Genomic DNA, 17,987 nt, shown 5'->3' on the forward strand with positions numbered 1-17,987 from the left:
GTGGTGGTGCATGCCTATAATCCCAGCACTTGGAGAGGCTGAGGCAGGAGGATTGCAAGATCCAGCCTTGCCTGGGAAACTTAGTGACACAGTCAGACCTCATCTCACAATAACAAGTAAAGGGGCAGGGGCCAAGGAGTAGTTCAGTGTAGACTCTGTGTCAATCCCTAGTGAAATGACTGTGTTTCCAATATATTTGTGTGATGATATATTTCAAACTTTTTGAAAACTGAAGTGTTAGAAATTTGAACTCTATTTTTTTTGAATTTTAAGTTTGTCTCAATTTTCCTTCAATGTCATCTTTCTGCTAATTTTTAGATTCTTCTATCTAGGATACTCAGATCTCTGTGCTGATAATATGGTGTTTCAGAACAAAGTCATAGGTAGATGCTTATGGAGAAAGTCCAGGAACAAATTCTTCCCTACCAGCATCAGGTGAGTGAAGAATAACTTTGAAAAATGGTAACTTTGTGAACGGTTAGAATCATCTTCTTGACCTAGAATTAGACACTTGGTTAAGACTGACACTGAGCCGGGGTCCTGTCCTGCCTCAGTGGCCTGGACACTGCGTAGTTGCTGCTTGCTTCGAGCCCCGTGCCCTGCACATGAGGTGCGGATCATGAAGTTCAGGAGCACTTCTATCAAAAGTCATTAGATTACCTAGAAAGTTAATCTGAAACATGCCAATAAACTAAAAATGTAATGATTTTACCATAAAGTAATTAGACACAAATGATAAAAACTTGGAATAAGTATTAATTGTGTGGTCACATTATTCCTCTCTCTAGTCAGTTTATATTTTTAGAACTTTAATCAGCTTCAAGATGACTGTGATGTCAACTATTACTTAATTGTCTTCAGAAAACCCTTACACCAACTGTAAAAATAAATGTCAAGAAGCAAATCCTGGGAGTAAATTTTCTTCTTTTTCTCAGCCGAGCTGCATTATGTTGGTATTTATCAGATACTCACGGCCACTTGGCCACTGTTTTTGTTGACAAAGACTTAATCTTCCCTCTCCCATCATTGGAATTCTGATTTAAGGGCCAGACAAGCCGGTTCTTGACCACCCTTCAAAAGCTGGGTTCAAAGCATCCTTGAGTGGATTCAGGAAGCTTTTGGTGAAAGGGATTTTTGTGTCTGAGCCTTAACCAATTTCAGTAGCTGTGAAATTGCAGACTTACCCATTGGTGATGATTACACAGTGCTTCCAGCAGAACTCAGGGAGATGGAGAGACACCCTGAGAAAAATGAAGACACGGGGCTTATGTAAACTCAGAATTTGCTGCATTTGTAGCTACATTAAATAAAGCCTGAGAAAAATTCGGCTGATAATTTTAAAGGGAGGAGGCTGCTAGAAGAGAGAGATCACTCTTTTATAAAACTAAATTCTATTGCACATATGTAAGTTGTGCAATATGATGCTGTTAGATATCTAGTTAAATAGTTACTATGGTGGAACAAATGGCTGTGTTCATAATCTCACACCTCCGGTGGCAAAAGCAGCTGGATTCTAACATTTAGCAGAAGTCCTATGCGTGATTCTTACCTGCCGTCCTCGTGCTTTAATGCAGAGTTGCCCACTGGTTCATCCCACATGTTTGCGCTTTGTATCCTTTGACCTACATGGCCCCGCTTCCTCCTCCAAACCAGACCTCTGCTCACTGTCTCATTTGTGAAGGGAAATAACACACTTTAAACAATTCAGAACAGCACAGCTTACACCAAACCCAGGACATAATGCACAAGGCATGGTCGTTTTGCACATTTTCAATGTGCTTTTTCCCGATTTGTTATTCCCATCTTAGTTTCAAGTGGGAGAAAACAGCATATTTAAATATTAATCATTCCAAGCAACCAACTCCTGATTCAGAAAAACCTGGCAACTATTAATAGAACAGAAAATGAAGCACTTCTTATGAAATCTGTGAGCAGACTGATTAATATGTTTTGGATGTTTATTGGGAGAGATGAAAGGAAAGGAGATGATAACTGCTTGATGCAAGTGATTACTTTGATTTCATTAGATTATTGTTTTTTTTCCTATTTGTGCTGTTCATATCCAGATAATCGAAATGCAAATAATGGGTATACTTAGTTATAAAATAACGGATTTGTGTAAAATGCTCACTTTTAATTTTTATACATTTTTTGGAGGCTTTTCTATTTTGTAAGAAATAATTCTTGGGCTGACTGAGTGTTTTGGTGTTTGGGTCTGCAGTCTATTTCATTTTTTAATGCCTGGACATTTATTGTTTATTGTGTTGCTTCCCATTCACCTCCAGACTTTTTGCTCTTGCAAGTTCTTGTGTTAAGTACTGTCTTACTCCTTTAAACAGTGCTTTTGAAAGCGTTATATTCCTTGTGAGTGTCCCAGAGAGATTTTGATTTGTCATGGTCCAATTAATTCCTCTTGCATTGTGATGTATATTTTAACTTTTCTTCTTATGGGAAATTTTATTTATGAGGTGCATAGCAGTAGAGCCATGAAGCAGAACCCCTGTTCTCCACCTGTTGCGGGGAGTATCAGTGTTTCACCCATCTTTCTCTGCGGGATGTGACATCATTTTCATCACAAGTACTTCAGTATTGTAATTATTTGTATTGGTTCCTTGACCTACTCTAATTTGGATATTTATTAATTTTTATCTTATTCAAGTAATATTTATTCTTAATGAGATGTTTAATTTTAATGTAGGCAGTACATATTTTATTTGATTTATCCAATACCTATTATTATTATTTTGTTTTGTTTTGTAAGATAGGGTCTTATTATGTAGTTTAGGGTGATCTCAAACTCACTGTGTACTCCAGGCTGGCCTCATACTTGTAGCAATCCCCCTGCCTCAGCCTCTCAAACACTGGGATTATAGGCATGCTCCATCATGCCCTGCATAGTACCTATTTATTGCTTTCTCTTGTTGGCTAGGTTTTCTAACAGATGATTGCTGATATATAGGAATATTTTTCCCTTTCTATAATATTTTATGAATATTACATTGTTCCATATATTTTGTGAAATTTATTAAAATGTGGAATGCAAAGAGGAGCACATTCTCTTCATTTCAGACAGTAATCATTAGCATTTTGTGATCCACCCTTGTTTTTCTGCATCTATTTGAAATCACACTTTGCATATGACACTGTGTTCAGTTTTCTCTTAACTGATATTACACCATCACCAGAGCATCTTGCTGAACTTTTACCCCCAGACTCATTGGTGGCTTCCTGATTCCCAGCCTCCCTTCCCAGCATGGATCTCCATGTACCTCTGAGAGGCTGCTTGTATGTGATTGCTCTCTGCAGGTCTCCTCCAGCTGCTCTGCTCTGCTCTTATTTCTCCAGACATCTCCAGTTTCTCTCCTACTTGGGGAATGTGAGTGCTTTGCTCTTGTTCGGTGGCTCCAGGTTTACACAATTCTGCAGATTCCTCTCACCATCCCCCCAAACTCATCCTTTTGAGGGGTGCAAGGATAAAGTGCAGCTGAGGAATCTCACACTTGCACCTTCATCCAAGAACAAAACTAAAGCAGTTCCTGCCCCTGAGTCTTCCCTTCCTGTGTTGTCTGCCACGGATCCTGACCCTGCTGCTCTGTGCTCAGGAAATAGGTGGTGAGTCAGGTCTTTTGAGACACCCTGCAACCAGGCTTTACTTGGTTCTCACTGATCTCAAAGAATATCACTTACAAGTAGTATCAGTGTACTTTTAAAAATGTTTGACCACATTTTTAAATGATGACACAAAAATGTTGAATGGTAAGGTAGTCATGTGCATCAATCTTTTAGGTTTTCAACCCTGACTTTCACATTTAGAAAAATCAAAAAAAATCAAAAGTTACGTGTTCAGTGCAAAATGTAACGTTTTTAAAGCAGAGTTTCCAAGTCTTCCACCAAAATGCCTGCAAGGCACTGAAGTCAGATGCAGATTCATTGCTGCATCAAAGTATCAGGAAACTCCCAGCTGGACCTGCATTCTGAACATGCCCATGGGCCTTACACCTCTTGGCACACCCAGGTCCCTTGTGGATGGTAGAACACTGGGATCAGGATCAGGGGTCAGGCAGTTTTCCCACTACCTACATTCTGGGTTTGAATTGTTCGGAAAATGATGCCTCCCCCTGCAGAGTGAGCCCTGGTTTGCATTGAGTGCCCTGGGCTCTGCCCAGCTTCTTGGTGACTTCTTCGCAGCTCTGAGTACACTTGCTCTTGGGTCATTTCTCTGTCCTCAGCCCATCCCATTGGATGACAGGGCCCTGGAGACAGGGACTGTCCTAATTATTTCTGCCTCTGTACTGCCCTAGTGCATTCCTATATCACAGGAAGCTCATCATATATGCTTGTGGAGTTGTTAACATAGTTAAAATTAGATTAGTGTTCTGACTGTGTAGGAAGTGTTATCATACATTTCCACAGAAAAGAAAAAAGTACTTGTCATGAATCATAAATAATGCCTTCGGTACATTATTTTTTTCAAAGTAAGTGTTTTCAGAAAATAAACCCATTCATTCAGATGTATAAATAAAAACAAAGTACACCTCTACCTGGCTCTGCCACAGGTTGCCAAATATACTCAGAAATTAATGTGTTATACACATATGTAAATACCGAATAGCTTCTCTGGTGTGAGAAACTTAAAGTGTAAGGAAGGACTAAAAGGTATAATAGATAATGTGAAATAGGAAGAAAAGGGGCAAAGGGGAAGGGGAAGTGGGGGGATAGGGGAAAGGATAGAAGGGAATGGAATTAATATGAGAAAATGGAAAAATAGGAACAAAATCTTTGTAAATAGGGAGGAATGGAGGGGTTGAAGGGAGGGCAGGGGAAGGGGGTAAAAAATAAGAACCAAGAGAGATTATGTAAAGGTGCAAATTTCCAATGATGCAAATTTCCACCATATTGTATACCTAAAATGTACCAATAAAATACTATTAAAACTTTTGCACAGAAAAAAGAAAAATTAATGTGCTATCTCCCCGGCTAGCAAGCGTATCTTTCCATGAGGCTGGCTGCTGGAAAGGAGGCTGCTCACACAGTTTCTCCAGCCAGACTGATGGGAGCTTCTGGCATTCCTCCCCTCTGCTACCCTGCACCCCTGTCTTTATTGTGCCACTTCCCTGAGGAATTCCATGCTGTGCTTCAGTTCTCACAGAGATTGCTGCAGCACAGAGCAGCGTCCTCTTGCCTGAATCTCCCGTCTCTTGTTTCACCTCTTCGGCCTTCACTGCCATCCCTCACCACAGTAAAATGAGGACAACTGCATCAGAGCTCATCAGTGCTCAGGCTCACGCCTCAATGGTACAGTCACTCAAACCCTGCCTCCCGAGGAGTCTTTTATGAACAGACTTTGTCGCCCTTCCTCAGTATTTTCCTGCCTGTTCTGTCCTCAACCTTCAAAATAATTCTAAGAACCCTGTGCCTCATGGGCCACATAAAACGTGTCATGTGCACGAATCACATCAACTGCCATGCCCTCCCTTCATGGCCTTCTCACTTCCGTGTGTTCTCCCCAGCAGAGCTAAAAAGCTGACTGCATTTTGGCTGAGCATTTGCACCCTTCTATTATCTCACTTACTATGTTCTGTCGCCACAGCTCTCCTCTCTCCCACCTTCCAAGCTGAATCATAGTGGTCTATAAATCTGCAGAATCCAGAAGAGCAATAGATACAACCAGAAACTAGGAATAAAGCTTAGTGAGCCAGTGTCCTACAGTTCTAAAGACAGGAAGACCTTCTGAAGACAAACTTCTAGATTATTGTCTCCTGTGGGAAATTGTAGAATTCAGCTATCTAGTTGTAAGAATAGATCACAAGAAGTTTGTTAACTAAGAAAATTAAGTCGTTTCTGGGAAATTCCACAAGTCTGTTTGTTAAAAGAATGCCAGAAAACTTTAAGAGACATTATAAAAGTCTCACGGGAGAAAAACAGGTTTTCCTAGTTTTCTTATTTACCATTTTCTGGGATCAGAGGACCGCAACCCAATGACTCTATGGGTGGTAAGAGAGATACGACTCACTGTGCACATCTGTGATGTTTGTGGTGGGCCGGTGGGCTTGATTTTGGCTAAAGTCGTCCTGCTCTCTTGATACTATCTGATAAGAAGAGGGCTTCAGTGTGCTCTTTGATGTACGGGATTGGTGAACAGAAACAGAGGACTTGTGAATTCGCCTGTAGCTTTTATGAGTCACTTAAAGTCATTTGTCACCAGAGGTTAAAATCAGAAAGGCAATAGCCAAAATAACTAAGGTGCTTTCCTACATGTATGAAAGCCTTGCTTCTTTCCTTTGTGATTGTCCAATAGTGCCAGAGGAATTAAACTGCTGTTCGTCTCCCAGGCTGTCTCCTTTTCTTTCTTTAAAAGTTGGTGCTTTCTGGGTTCCAGGTCTCCCTCTACAGAGACCTCCAACAGTCTTCTCTAATTCTTTTCTCATCTTGATGATGCCTTGTTAGCTTTTTCATCACTGGGACCCAATATCTGACACCTGCAAGTCAGAGGAGGAAAAGTTTACTTTGGTTGAGGGTTGTAGAGATTTCAGTCTGTGGTCAACTGGCTCCAGCATGGCAGAGGCCCCTGGCTGAGGAGAGGCTGCCCATGGCATGGTGCAGGGAAGCAGAGAGGGGGAGAGATCAGGGGAGACCAGGGAGGAGCTGGGGAGGGACGGACCCTTTTTGGCCTCATCCACAGTGATGCCTTCTCCCACCAGAGCCCCCTCCTAATTGCAAGTTGGCTATGTGCCCCTGAAATCCAGCCACCTTCCAAAAGCCCTGCCTATGAATGAGTGAGGCTTTTGGGGACATCTTGGAATAAACCACAACAGCTGGTGTGCGTCAACCACTATGCTCTGTGTCTGTTGGTCCAATATGTATTTTCAAAAGACAGTAACAAGAAATGCTGATAAAAACCACATAACACAATTGTGTGTCTGGGAGCATGGTTTGTATTTGCTCCTGGTGCTGATGGAGCCCTCTCTGGCAGGTCTGTTATCAGACATTCTGTCCAGATTCATGAGCAGCTCCCACTGCTGGAAGAATCAATTTCTATTGCATGAGGTTTTCTATTTTTATTTATTTTAAAGAGAGCATAAACCTGAATTGTTATTTCTTCACCCAGTGAGAAAAGGCAAGGGGACATTTTTTTTTAGGTTTATAATCACTATAAAATTTGAAAATCTTGACCATCCATGTTTTGTAAACTATTAGGCAGTGATTTCATGAATCATTAAAATGGACAGATTTGGGGATTACCATTAAGAAAGATAATCACAGCTGAAAAGAACTTTTTGTATAATTGTTTTTAAATGATTTACCTGTCACTCTATGTTAGCCAGGGCAATTTTGTTGTTAAAATCATGACACTGATAAAGATAAAGCCTTCAGCCTGTGTGTCAGAGATAACATAAAAGACAGCCGAGACTCCATTACCCAGCAAGTCCTAACTCAGACAACTACTGCTCTCAAGTGAAGGTGAGGAAACCAGTTTTATGAGCATCCTCCCTTCTTGAGGTCAAGTCTAGGAGGAAATATGAACTTGAAAAGGAGCTGTCTAGCTATCCTTCATGGAGAAAAGGGCGCCACATCCCTTGCCCCCTGTGAGCAAAATCTTCCTCACATGAAGGCCATTTGCAATGTACGGGTTCCAGGAGGGAGGCCTTGTGAAGATATTCAGTGTCACTGTGTTTTGTGCACTCTGTCTCCTTCACATGCATGTCTGTCACTCTAGAACTTTGGGAGGCTAAGTCAGGAAGACTGTGAGTTCGAGCCCAGCCTGGGCAACTTAGTGACTTGGTGAAACCCTGTCTTAAAAAGCAAAAAGGACTGGGGAATGTAGGTCAGTGTGAAGGTCTTGGGTTCAATACCCAGTACTGTAACAAAACAAAATAAAACTGCAAAACCCATAGATTTGTTAATAAGGGAGGAAAATCCTGCTCAACTCTGGTAATTAGAAATAGGTATCTTGTTTCGAGAAAGTGAAAGAATATCTTACTTTGCCAATGGAGTCAAATTAAAGTCACAGGGAGCTGCAGAGTTGGAGTTGGCCCAATCTAAGACAAAATAGTGAGGGCCAGAATGATGCCAGGAAAGGGGGCAGAGAGTCACTGTGCCCAGTGTTCCCAGTGGGGAGGTGGTGTTGCCAATGCCTGCAGCACTGTGGCTGGTAGAGTTTGGATCTGAGGAGAATGTGGCACTGGGTTAGACAATTCAGGTTAGGGTAGGTTAGGGCTAGAGCTTTAATGTTTAGGGCTGTGTTTGGATGGTTAATATTAGGGTTAGGGTTAAAGTTAGGGTAGATTTGGGGTAAAGGCCAGGGTGAGGGTTAGAGCATTAAGGATATGGTTAAGGTCAGTCTTACAGTTACAAATTTAAGATGAGTGTTGGGGTTAGGGATAGGATCAGTGTTAGGGTTAGTGGCATAAAACCCTGGAGTCTGCAGGTCATCATCACATATACCTCAGTTACACTACTGTGGAGACAGAATCTCTGACATGGCTCAATGGTCATTCAGGATCCTGAATGGAAGGACACCTACCTCTGGTCATTTTCCTAAAATTCTCCCACTCGGATCAAGGAGAGATTATATGAATAAAATGAATACAGTAGAGGATCCATCAATATCATCTTCTTGGAAGACTTTTTAAATTCCTATTACATATAAGCCCAAACAGGACATCTGAAAATCTATGCTTTTGATGACAGACAAAAGAGAGATGAAACATAAAGCATAACAAATTTCAAATTTGTTATGGAATTTGTTTGTGAGACACTAGAGTACTCAATAGCTTCAATTTAGCAGAGGGAGAAGGGAAACATGCAGAAATATGAGACTCCTTTCTAGAAAAGGTCTGAAAGAAAATATAGTAGCATTGTTTCTAAGTATTTTTTAAATGAAAGTGCTCTAAAATCTTATGCAAAATTATAGATATCCACCCTGAAACATACACATTCCAACATGCATGTGAAGAAATAATTGTATAAAACATTAGGAGTTGTATGGCCTCCCTAAAGCCCACCTGTTGATCAGATATCACCTCTGTATTCACGAGGGTCCACTAGAGAAGTTAGAACCAATTGCATATCTATTCTATGTTTGTATTACTATATATATCCTAATCCGATCTATAGCTACACTACACTTAGAGTCATCACTGTGTTAGATATCCTCCCTCCATACATGTCTCTATATCCATAGCTGTATCTAATGAAGATAGTGCAGTGATGTGAGCTGAGATGAACTAAGAGCGACAAAAAGACTCAGGATACGGCAAGGTGTGCAGAGCACAGGGAGCCAGGCTGAGTTTTTCGAAGTTTTGCTTCATTTCCTTACTGGCTGTGTGATTCTGGGTAATACTGCCCAGCACAGTGCCTATATTTGGTGATCAGCACTCAAAACAGATGGATATGATACTGATATTTGTGCATTTAAGAATACAATTCCAGAATTTAAAATTGCAGCATAAGTAGTAAGCATAACATTGTATATTGAAATAAAACAAATGTAAAACTAAAGTCTGTAAAAATAGGGAATAATCCAATCTATGTAAAGAAAAGGAAAATAGAGTGTTTTCAAAACTCTTCAAAACACCAATCAGTCTGGAGGGATAACTACACATCTTTGAATGAAAACATGTGATACCAATCACAGCTAGAAAACATTTTCTGTGTATTTCAAGAAAATAAAAACAAAGCTTTCAGATACTAAAACAGTACCAAGTGTACAAATGTCCTTCATGGAAACAGCTTGGAGTTTTTTTCCAGAAAAATAAAAATGAATCAATGTTCCAACAAAGGAATGAGGAAATTGTGACCAGGAGAGAGAAGCCAGAAGCACTGAAATCAGTCAAAGACACAAATGTCAAAGAGCCATTCTAAATGTAGCCATAAGAAGCATTATAAAATGCATTGTTTTGCTTGTATGAAAACTATGCAATTAAAAGTGGGTGTGTAGCTCAGATGAAATATTTAAACATTAGGAAAATGGAAGGAGGAATGTCTAATAACTTATGCTGGGAAAATACCTAAAAATGACTGAAGGACTGGGTAAGGTATCATCTAAGAGTTAGCAATCTATTTTTAAGTTCTCCCCCAAAGTGAAAACAGTGAAGTCTGAATGGGTTCACTGAAATTAAAATAAGTGCAAGTAATCAAACTTTATCTTTTAATTATCATTTATGTACCGTTTGTTTTTAGGTGGTTGAACATTTTTTCTAGGAAGCAACTAAATCCGACTTTTTTTGGTTTGGTCACTAATACCTCAAAATGTTCCTCTGCTTTGGTGACTTGCTAAGAAGATTGTGGGTGGATAAAGAACTGCAAAATTGTATAGTTTTCTCCTTACCAGTCAAGAATATCGGATCTTGTCTTCTCGCGTTTCAACTTACGAAAGAGAACTGTGAAGCAAGCCTGATTTTTGTACACTTCTCTTCAGTCTGTCTTACACCCTCAATATTCCAGTGGATAAGCTGTGAAACAGCTGTACAGGGAGCCAAGAGACAGGACTTGGCCCGGTGCACCGTGTGCCTGTCACTCAGTTGCTCTGGGTGGCCATCGGCTTTCCTCCCTTTCTGGGGAGCAGCTAACTCGTCAAGTCCAGGATGGACATGGATCAGCACCATGGGTGCTGGGGCTCGGGAGCTGGTTTTCTGGGCAGCAGACAAATCCTTCTCCTTTCCCTCTTCCTTGAGCTACTCCAAGGTGCTTTCTTATTTGCAGTGTAAAGCATCTGTGTTTGCTTACCACTCTGCTGTGTTCCATTGTGGCAGGAGATCAAATCTCCAGTGCTCTGTGAACACCTCGTCCAGGCCTCTGGCCAAGATAACCAGTGGGTGATTTTATGGAAATGCTCACCTCCATTGGCAACTTTTGAAACAGGCTATCATATACATTATGAAAACAATCCGTCCACCTAACTAGATAATTACAGTTTTTCCTTAAATGACAGAATTATGGTAAGGGGTAATAAAAGTGCATTCGTATACATTCCAGACAATAGTGCAGTTTAGTTCAGATTTACTAGAAAACAATTGGCAAAAAATTTAAAAGCTATTTCTGTCTTTTCATTACATATTTTCATGTCCTAGAAAGTATTTTAGGAAAATAAATCAGTTCAGAAAAAAAAGATTGAGGAACACAAATGCTCATTTTAGTATTATTAGCAGACATATATGGAAGGGAACAAAATGTCAGAGACTCAGTAAGTGGGAATGCAGTAAATTCCAGTTGATGGGAATATTACTGCATTTCAAGTGTTTCTAAAGAATTTAGGATAACATCAGATGTTCTGTTTTATAACTAAAAGCTACAGAATCAATTTCATACATTTCTGTATTATTAGAATATATAGAGAGAACCTAGCAGTTTAAGCAGTGTAGAACATTTAAAAGACTTACATGAAAATGTGGGAAATTATTGGCTGGGCTTCTTTTGGTCCATCAGGCCTGTTTCCCGAGGTCTCCTGCTCAGAGATGGGGTTTGGAAACTGACTGGGTTATGGGGCTCCGAACTCACTGAAAGAGTGAGCCATGGTGGGTTCACAGCTGTGCACTGTTCAGGGGACCATCTCGGGTTGTGATCCGGAAGGAGGGTGCATTCTTGTCCTGGGTTCCTCCCTCTCTCTGCTTCCTGGCCACCAATGGGGAGTGGTTGTCTTCTGCCAGGCCACTTCTGCCTGGAGCCAGTCGACGGGCTGAATCTACGGCAACCACCAGCCAAACAAATCTCCCTCCTTTAAGTTGTGAGCATCAAGTGTTTTGTCCCAGTGACCAGAAAATGCCTGATATGGGCTCAATTGCAGCTGAGTGCTTTTATCTTTGCATTTTTATTTGAATAAAGAAAATACATTCCTTTTACAAGAAAAAAATTAAACAGCAAGCAGACAGTTTCAATATGCATAATTTGGCAAGAAAGAAATAATATTTTCGGAGAAAATATAACCCTATATTATGGTTATGCTAAATCTTTGCACTTTCATCTGACTAAAAACCCTTTTGCTCGTGTTAAGTTGTCTTCCAAAGTGTAATACTTGGCGATGTGGAGGAAAAGTCCTAACGTGTCATTAGGTTTTGTGTCTTTGAATTTATTATTTTAACCTATAGTACTAATCCAGAAAAACTGATATGATATGTCTTTGTGAAGTCAAGAGTGAAATTGTTAATATGTAACAATAAAAGGTTCTTGAAGTCCTGAATGCCAGAGGGTGCAAAGCACACAGACAAATAGTGGAGTGAAAGTTGGAAGGTGCAATTTTATCTCACATTTCTAATTCTGTTCACAGAGAAGAGATATTTTCATAATGGTTTGCTATATGAAGCATTAAAATTTGTGAAAAGCAATCGGAAGAGCTACAAGGAGGTAAAATCACCCTCATGAAGACGGGCCAGCACCCTCAGGCTTATGTTCTTGACCGTATCTTCCGCCTCCTCTGCCCTGGAAGAAACAGCCCCTGCTCACACGAGAGTCTGCTCACATGAGAGTCATCGTTCTGAGGATGGAAGATGATGGCCTGGGGCTGGAACCCTCAGAGCTCAGTCCCTCCCTTGCCGGCGGCTCTGGTGATGCAGTTCGCGCTGCTGTGGTTGGAAGGTGACCCCAGAGCAGCTGTGTGGAGCCTGCAGCCCTTAATGGCAGGGCTGGAGCTGGGGCTGTGGGAAGCCACCCATTCTGTTTTCCACTGCGAGCTGAGCAGTTGGGGCCTCACCAGAGTTGTGCAGATGTCTGCAACCTGGTTGTGGTCCTCCCAGCCAATGGGGCCGCTGGCTGTCATTTATCAATTACCCAGTGGCAGGTCCTCTGCTACAGCAAGAAAAAATGTACTGAGACGCATTTTCACCCAAATTTAACTCCATGTTCAGAGATGCGATGTGTGGTGGCGTTTCTTCAGCCAGCCTGGGTGAAGGAAGTACAAAAAGGGTCCTTCTGGGAGCTTTAAACAATCTATGTGGCTGTGTCCGCTGGTGTGGGATGTCCGCACCCCTCTCTCAGCTTGCCCCGTACCTCAGGAGTGTCACACCACCGATCATTCATTAGCTTTAGGGTGTTCATCTCTAGTGTATTACCCGGCAAAGGTGGTCGCTTGTCCTGCACCACCAGCCACTGCTCTGAGGACAGGGATGTCTGTCCAGGACCTCAGGAGCCAACACATAGCAGCTGCTAGGCCATCCCCACACCCTGGGGTCCCTCGCTGCAACCCACCATCACCCACCCTCAACCCGTTTGCACAGCACGGGACCGCAACGTGCCTGAATCTGCCAGCACTGTCACTGCATTTCTGGACACTGTACTGTGCTCAAGGCCACGCTGGGCTCTGGAAAAGTTTTTCTCTTGCTTTTGTGCTTAATTTGAGGGTTCACCAGTGGGATGGGCTTGAACCCTGATGCCTCACACAGTGTGCAGTGGAAGTAGCTATTTACATTTTAAATCACATTGCCCTTCCCACAGGGGTCAGTGAGGAATCCCAGAGAGGGGGCTGTGTTGGGTAAATTATTCTATTCAAACTTAAAATTGCCTTTCTTCACCACCCGCTATGGCTGTGTTTGTAGGTGTTTTTGACCAACTTTTTCTCTCTCCGGAATTAATTCTGTCCTTTTGTGAGTAGACTTTGCATGGCCCACAGCACTAGTATAAAATGTGTGGGGGCTCAGTTTCGATTCACACCAAAACCCTGACATGAAACACTGGACCTGACATTCACCTCTCGCGCTGCACACTTCTGACCAACACAGATCACTTAGATGGATACTTTTAAAAGTATCAGAAATACAAAATGCTAATGCAAAGGAAAGGAAGGGGTTATTTAAAAATTTATATGTCAAAGCATTATTTTTCATTCTATAGACACTAAAATTAAAAATAAATAGAAATTGTATCACCCTCATATTGCAACAGACATCTATATTTAATTATTGGGTGAAAGGTGACACACCTATGCTTTGTACGAAGGGATGGTAGGGAGGGTATAAAACAGTACTGTACAAAAGTGTTTGGGTTGTTACCTCAAGAGGTGGGAGCAGTACTGGTGCTGGTGTGAGGTTCACTTTTAGTTTCCACTCACGTCTTCCATCTTTGAACAAAATATGCATGTTTATAATGACTGAACTCCGAAAGTATCACACTGGGTGCCTGATCAGTGCCAGGAAGGAATGCAGAGGAGGCCTGAGCCACACGAGGGACACCATCCTGTGCACAGGGGTTTAGGTGCTGACAGTCATCATTACTGTGCTTGGCCAATAAATATCAAGATTTCAAAAAAAACAGTAAAATTAAAAATAAAATTAAATGCATGTACTTATAAAGTGGCCAGTGCTCTTGTAACAAATTACCATAAATTTAGTGACTTAAACTGAGCCAGTTTATTATGTTACAGTCCCGCGGGTCAGAAGACCAGTGTCTCTGGGATGAACTCCACTTTCAGCAGAGCTGTGCTCTCTGGAAGGGCTGGTGGAGATGGCCCTGTCTTCCCTCTCCAGTTCCTAGAGGCACCCACAGCCCTTGGTTCCTGGCCCCTTCCTCCTCCTCCAGAGTCCTGCAGGGCTGAGCCCGATCTCCGTCCTTGGTCGCATCTTCCCTGTGTGTCTCTGTCTCCCTCTTCCACTTTTGAAGACTGTGTGGGTGCACTGGTCCTTCCCAGGTGAACCTCAGAGTCTTCCATGCTAAGTCCGCTGAGGATCAAACTGCAGAACATCCCAAAAGGGGAACAAGAGGAGATGAGAGGTGGCCACTCTGCCCTGGACCATCTCCCGGGACAGTGCACGGGGAGGAGCCACCACCTTGTGTCTCACTCATCTCCAGGTACATTGTTAGGAAGACGAGCTAAGAATGTACACCTGCATATGCTGTGCTTGCCTTTAGAAACACTGGAAGCAAAACGAAAGCTAATAAACATAATTCTGGGGCACAGGATGAAGAATGAGGCCCGAGAGTCTGGATGGAGGAGCCTTCCTGATGTGTGGCTGTGTGTGACAGGTGCCGTCTTCAAACCCTGTGGATACATAGTATTGCTTACTGAAGAAAGCTGAGTGAAAATATTTCAGATAGACGAAGTAGGAAAACCCTAGGAGATGTAATTGGAAAAGGAGACTCAGGAATATAGAGGAGCTGAAGGGTCACAATAATCAACACCATATTGGATCAGGGCCTGAAGATGCCTTGTATTGCTAAATCGAAGGCCAAGGCCCCATGTGGTTTATGTGGCTCCACCCTATGCACCAGAGACAGGTAACCTCCATGCCTTACAGATTTCTAGAGAATGGGACATGAGAAAATAGACATAATTCATTGTAAGCATCAAATTTATCCTTTATATAGAAGGTTAATCATAATATAAAATCATAATCATAATATTAATATTAATTATATAAAAGGGAAATCATAAAAAGTGTACTAAAGGCCGATTTTATTAATAGATACAAATATAAAATTTTGCAACAGAATATTGACATTTGTAACAAAATATCTAAAAAATGCAAACAAAAGATGTCATGATAAAATTATATATATTCTGAAAATATAAAAAAATTATTCATCATCACAATTAATTATATTAATTAATAATTAATATTTACAAAATAAAGGAAATTTTATTTTATAAATAGATGTACCAAAATACCTGGTAAAATTCAAAGTGTGTATGTGATTATAAAAAAGGACTCTTTGAAGCTAAAAAAGGAAGGAAATTTCTCTAAGTTTAGAAAGACTTTTAGTCTTAGAGTTTTTAACTCACAGAAACATTATTTCATGAAGTTTTAGAAATATTCTCTTCAATGAGACAATAATATCCATTACCAATAGCACTATTCATTTTTATTGTAAGTCTTGGTTGTATACTAAGATAAAATAAATAAATGGTATGAGTTTGAAAAAAGAAGACAAAGTTATTTTATGTAGTATGTGTGTGTATTTTAAAAAATACACTACACAGAAATTACTAACATCAATAAGAGTCCTATGATTTGGTTTGAAATATGGTCAATATGTAAAATCAATTGTATTCATATATGCCAGAATATACAATTAGGAATATCATTTGAAAGGTGCTGTTTGTAATAGAAGCAAGAGTAACAGAGAGGTTATTCAGGGAAAAAAATTAACAAAATTTATTCCAGGTTTGTAAGGAGCATATTATAATGATTTATTGATGAGTACAGATTTGGATAAATGAAGATATTCACTATATTTATAAACAGAAGATGCACTCACATAAAGGTTTGACTCAAATTCATTTCTAAGTAAGTCTGAAGTGGCTTCCCAGCCACTTTGAACCAAACATTGTTGTGAAAATTGGCAGGCCCGAGATCACCCAGGTGCAGAGAAATCCTCCAGGTGATCAGAATTTACGTGGACACAGGAGCTGAACGGCCTCGGCCTGGCCAGGACAGTGGCGTCACCTCAGGTCTCTGAGGGGAGGCAGCATCTGGGACCTGGGCCGACGGTTACCCTCTGGGGGGCAGCTGGAGCCCTGTGTCCCGGCATTTGTAAGCGTCTTCCGACCCGTGACAGGCTAATGGGACAGGCAGGATTCTACATGGGTCCGTGAGGCCTTCTCTCTTGGGGTGGGAATGTTACAGATATTCCGTGCAGCTCCGGGGATTGAATCCGGGCCTTCACACTGCGCTACATCACCAGCCCTTTTTTATTTTTTACATTTTGAGACAGGGTCCTGGTAAATCACCAACCTGCCAGGCTGGGTGCACACTTGTAGGCCTCCTGCCTCGCCCCCCAGAGTGCTGAGGTTACAGGGGTGCACCGCAGGCCTGGTGGATAGCACCCTGGGGACCCGGCCACTTGTATGGCTCAGGTAAGGGATTTTGCAGGCTTAACCGACTTCCCTAATCCGATGACTGACCGGGCCAGTGAGAAGGAACGTTGTCGGGTCTCCTTGGTCCCTTGCTGTGGGGATACCTGAGGTCCTCACTCACAGTACCAGGAGAACAGGCTTTTGTGGCTCACAGTTTCAGAAGTGGTAGTTCATGGTCGGTTGGCCCTGCTGCCCAGTGGCTGTGGCGCCCGTTGTGTCTGGAGTGCTTGGTAGAGCAAAGCAGCCCACTGGTGCTGGGATGGGTGGCGGTGGGGTCTGGGACCCATGATCCCTTTCATGGCTGTGTCTCAAGGGCCTGCAGGGCCTGCTGGGCTCCTCGCTTCTCAGAGGTTCTGCTACCTTCCTTCAACAGGGAACCTTGACCCATCTGGGCGTGAGGCAAACTCCTTAGAAGGAGCTGTCTCTGCACCAGGGAAATATTGAACTGGAGATGTTCCCCTCGCTGCTGATCCGGAAGGAGAGATAGTTGTGTGGTGTGTGTCTGCAGTACCTTGCTTTCCTATGGAACTGCAAGCCTTGGTCCTGCGATGGCCAGGGCAGGGTTCTATCAAGGGCTAAGCCCAGAAGATCTGGGAGAGAGCCCAGGAGAGAGGCCGGGGGATGAACCTGGGTTCAGTGCTCAGCATGCCGAGGCTCCTGTTAAAAAATACGAGTGTTGTTTTAACTCGGCTCCCCTGTGTTAACAAACTATGTGGTGATAACAAATTAATACAGGGACCTGTGATCATGAATCCTGCCAAGAGAGCAGCTTATAAATGGGACCCCAAAGTGAATACTGATAAACAAGAATAAAGAGACTAGTTCCAACTCAGACTTGCTTCTCTTCCAGAAAAGTGCCCCATTCTTCTTGCTTAGAATAAATAAGAAACATTCGCATTTTATAGAAAGTAAACCAAAGGAGACTCTGAAAATTGGAGAAGAAGGCACCAGATAGTGTCAGGACCTGAGAGATCACACCATGTTGGACTCCCTGGGTTTTCTTCCTCTCTTGTGTATTCAAGACTTGGAACTGAAGAAGCAACCAACAGGCTCAGGCACAAAACCCCTACAAGACAAGTGGTAGTGCACATCTGTAATCCCAGCACTCTGGAAGGCTGAGGCAGGAGGATCCCAAATTCTACCCCAGCTTGGCAGTTTAGCAACTTTAAGCCAACAACTGCCATGCTCTGCTAACAGACTGCAG

General features: G+C 42.0%; 1 long non-coding RNA gene across 2 annotated transcripts in view; it reads right to left on the reverse strand.

Moving 5' to 3' along the window:
- The window catches only part of LOC110348188 (uncharacterized), a 34,349-nt gene extending 22,678 nt beyond the window's left edge, over nt 1-11,671 (reverse strand). For both annotated transcript variants that reach the window (XR_015445407.1, XR_015445406.1), the window contains exons 1-3: nt 11,382-11,671; nt 6,014-6,479; nt 1,185-1,241 (exon numbers count right to left, since the gene is read on the reverse strand). This is a non-coding gene — a long non-coding RNA (uncharacterized LOC110348188). The remainder of the gene's footprint in view (nt 1-1,184; nt 1,242-6,013; nt 6,480-11,381) is intronic.
- Nucleotides 11,672-17,987: the final 6,316 nt, after the last annotated feature.

The sequence above is a fragment of the Heterocephalus glaber genome, unplaced genomic scaffold (genome assembly GCF_053883595.1).
Source record: "Heterocephalus glaber isolate CG9 unplaced genomic scaffold, H.glaber_assembly_v1.0 deba00001610, whole genome shotgun sequence".
Classification (NCBI taxonomy): Eukaryota; Metazoa; Chordata; class Mammalia; order Rodentia; family Bathyergidae; genus Heterocephalus; species Heterocephalus glaber.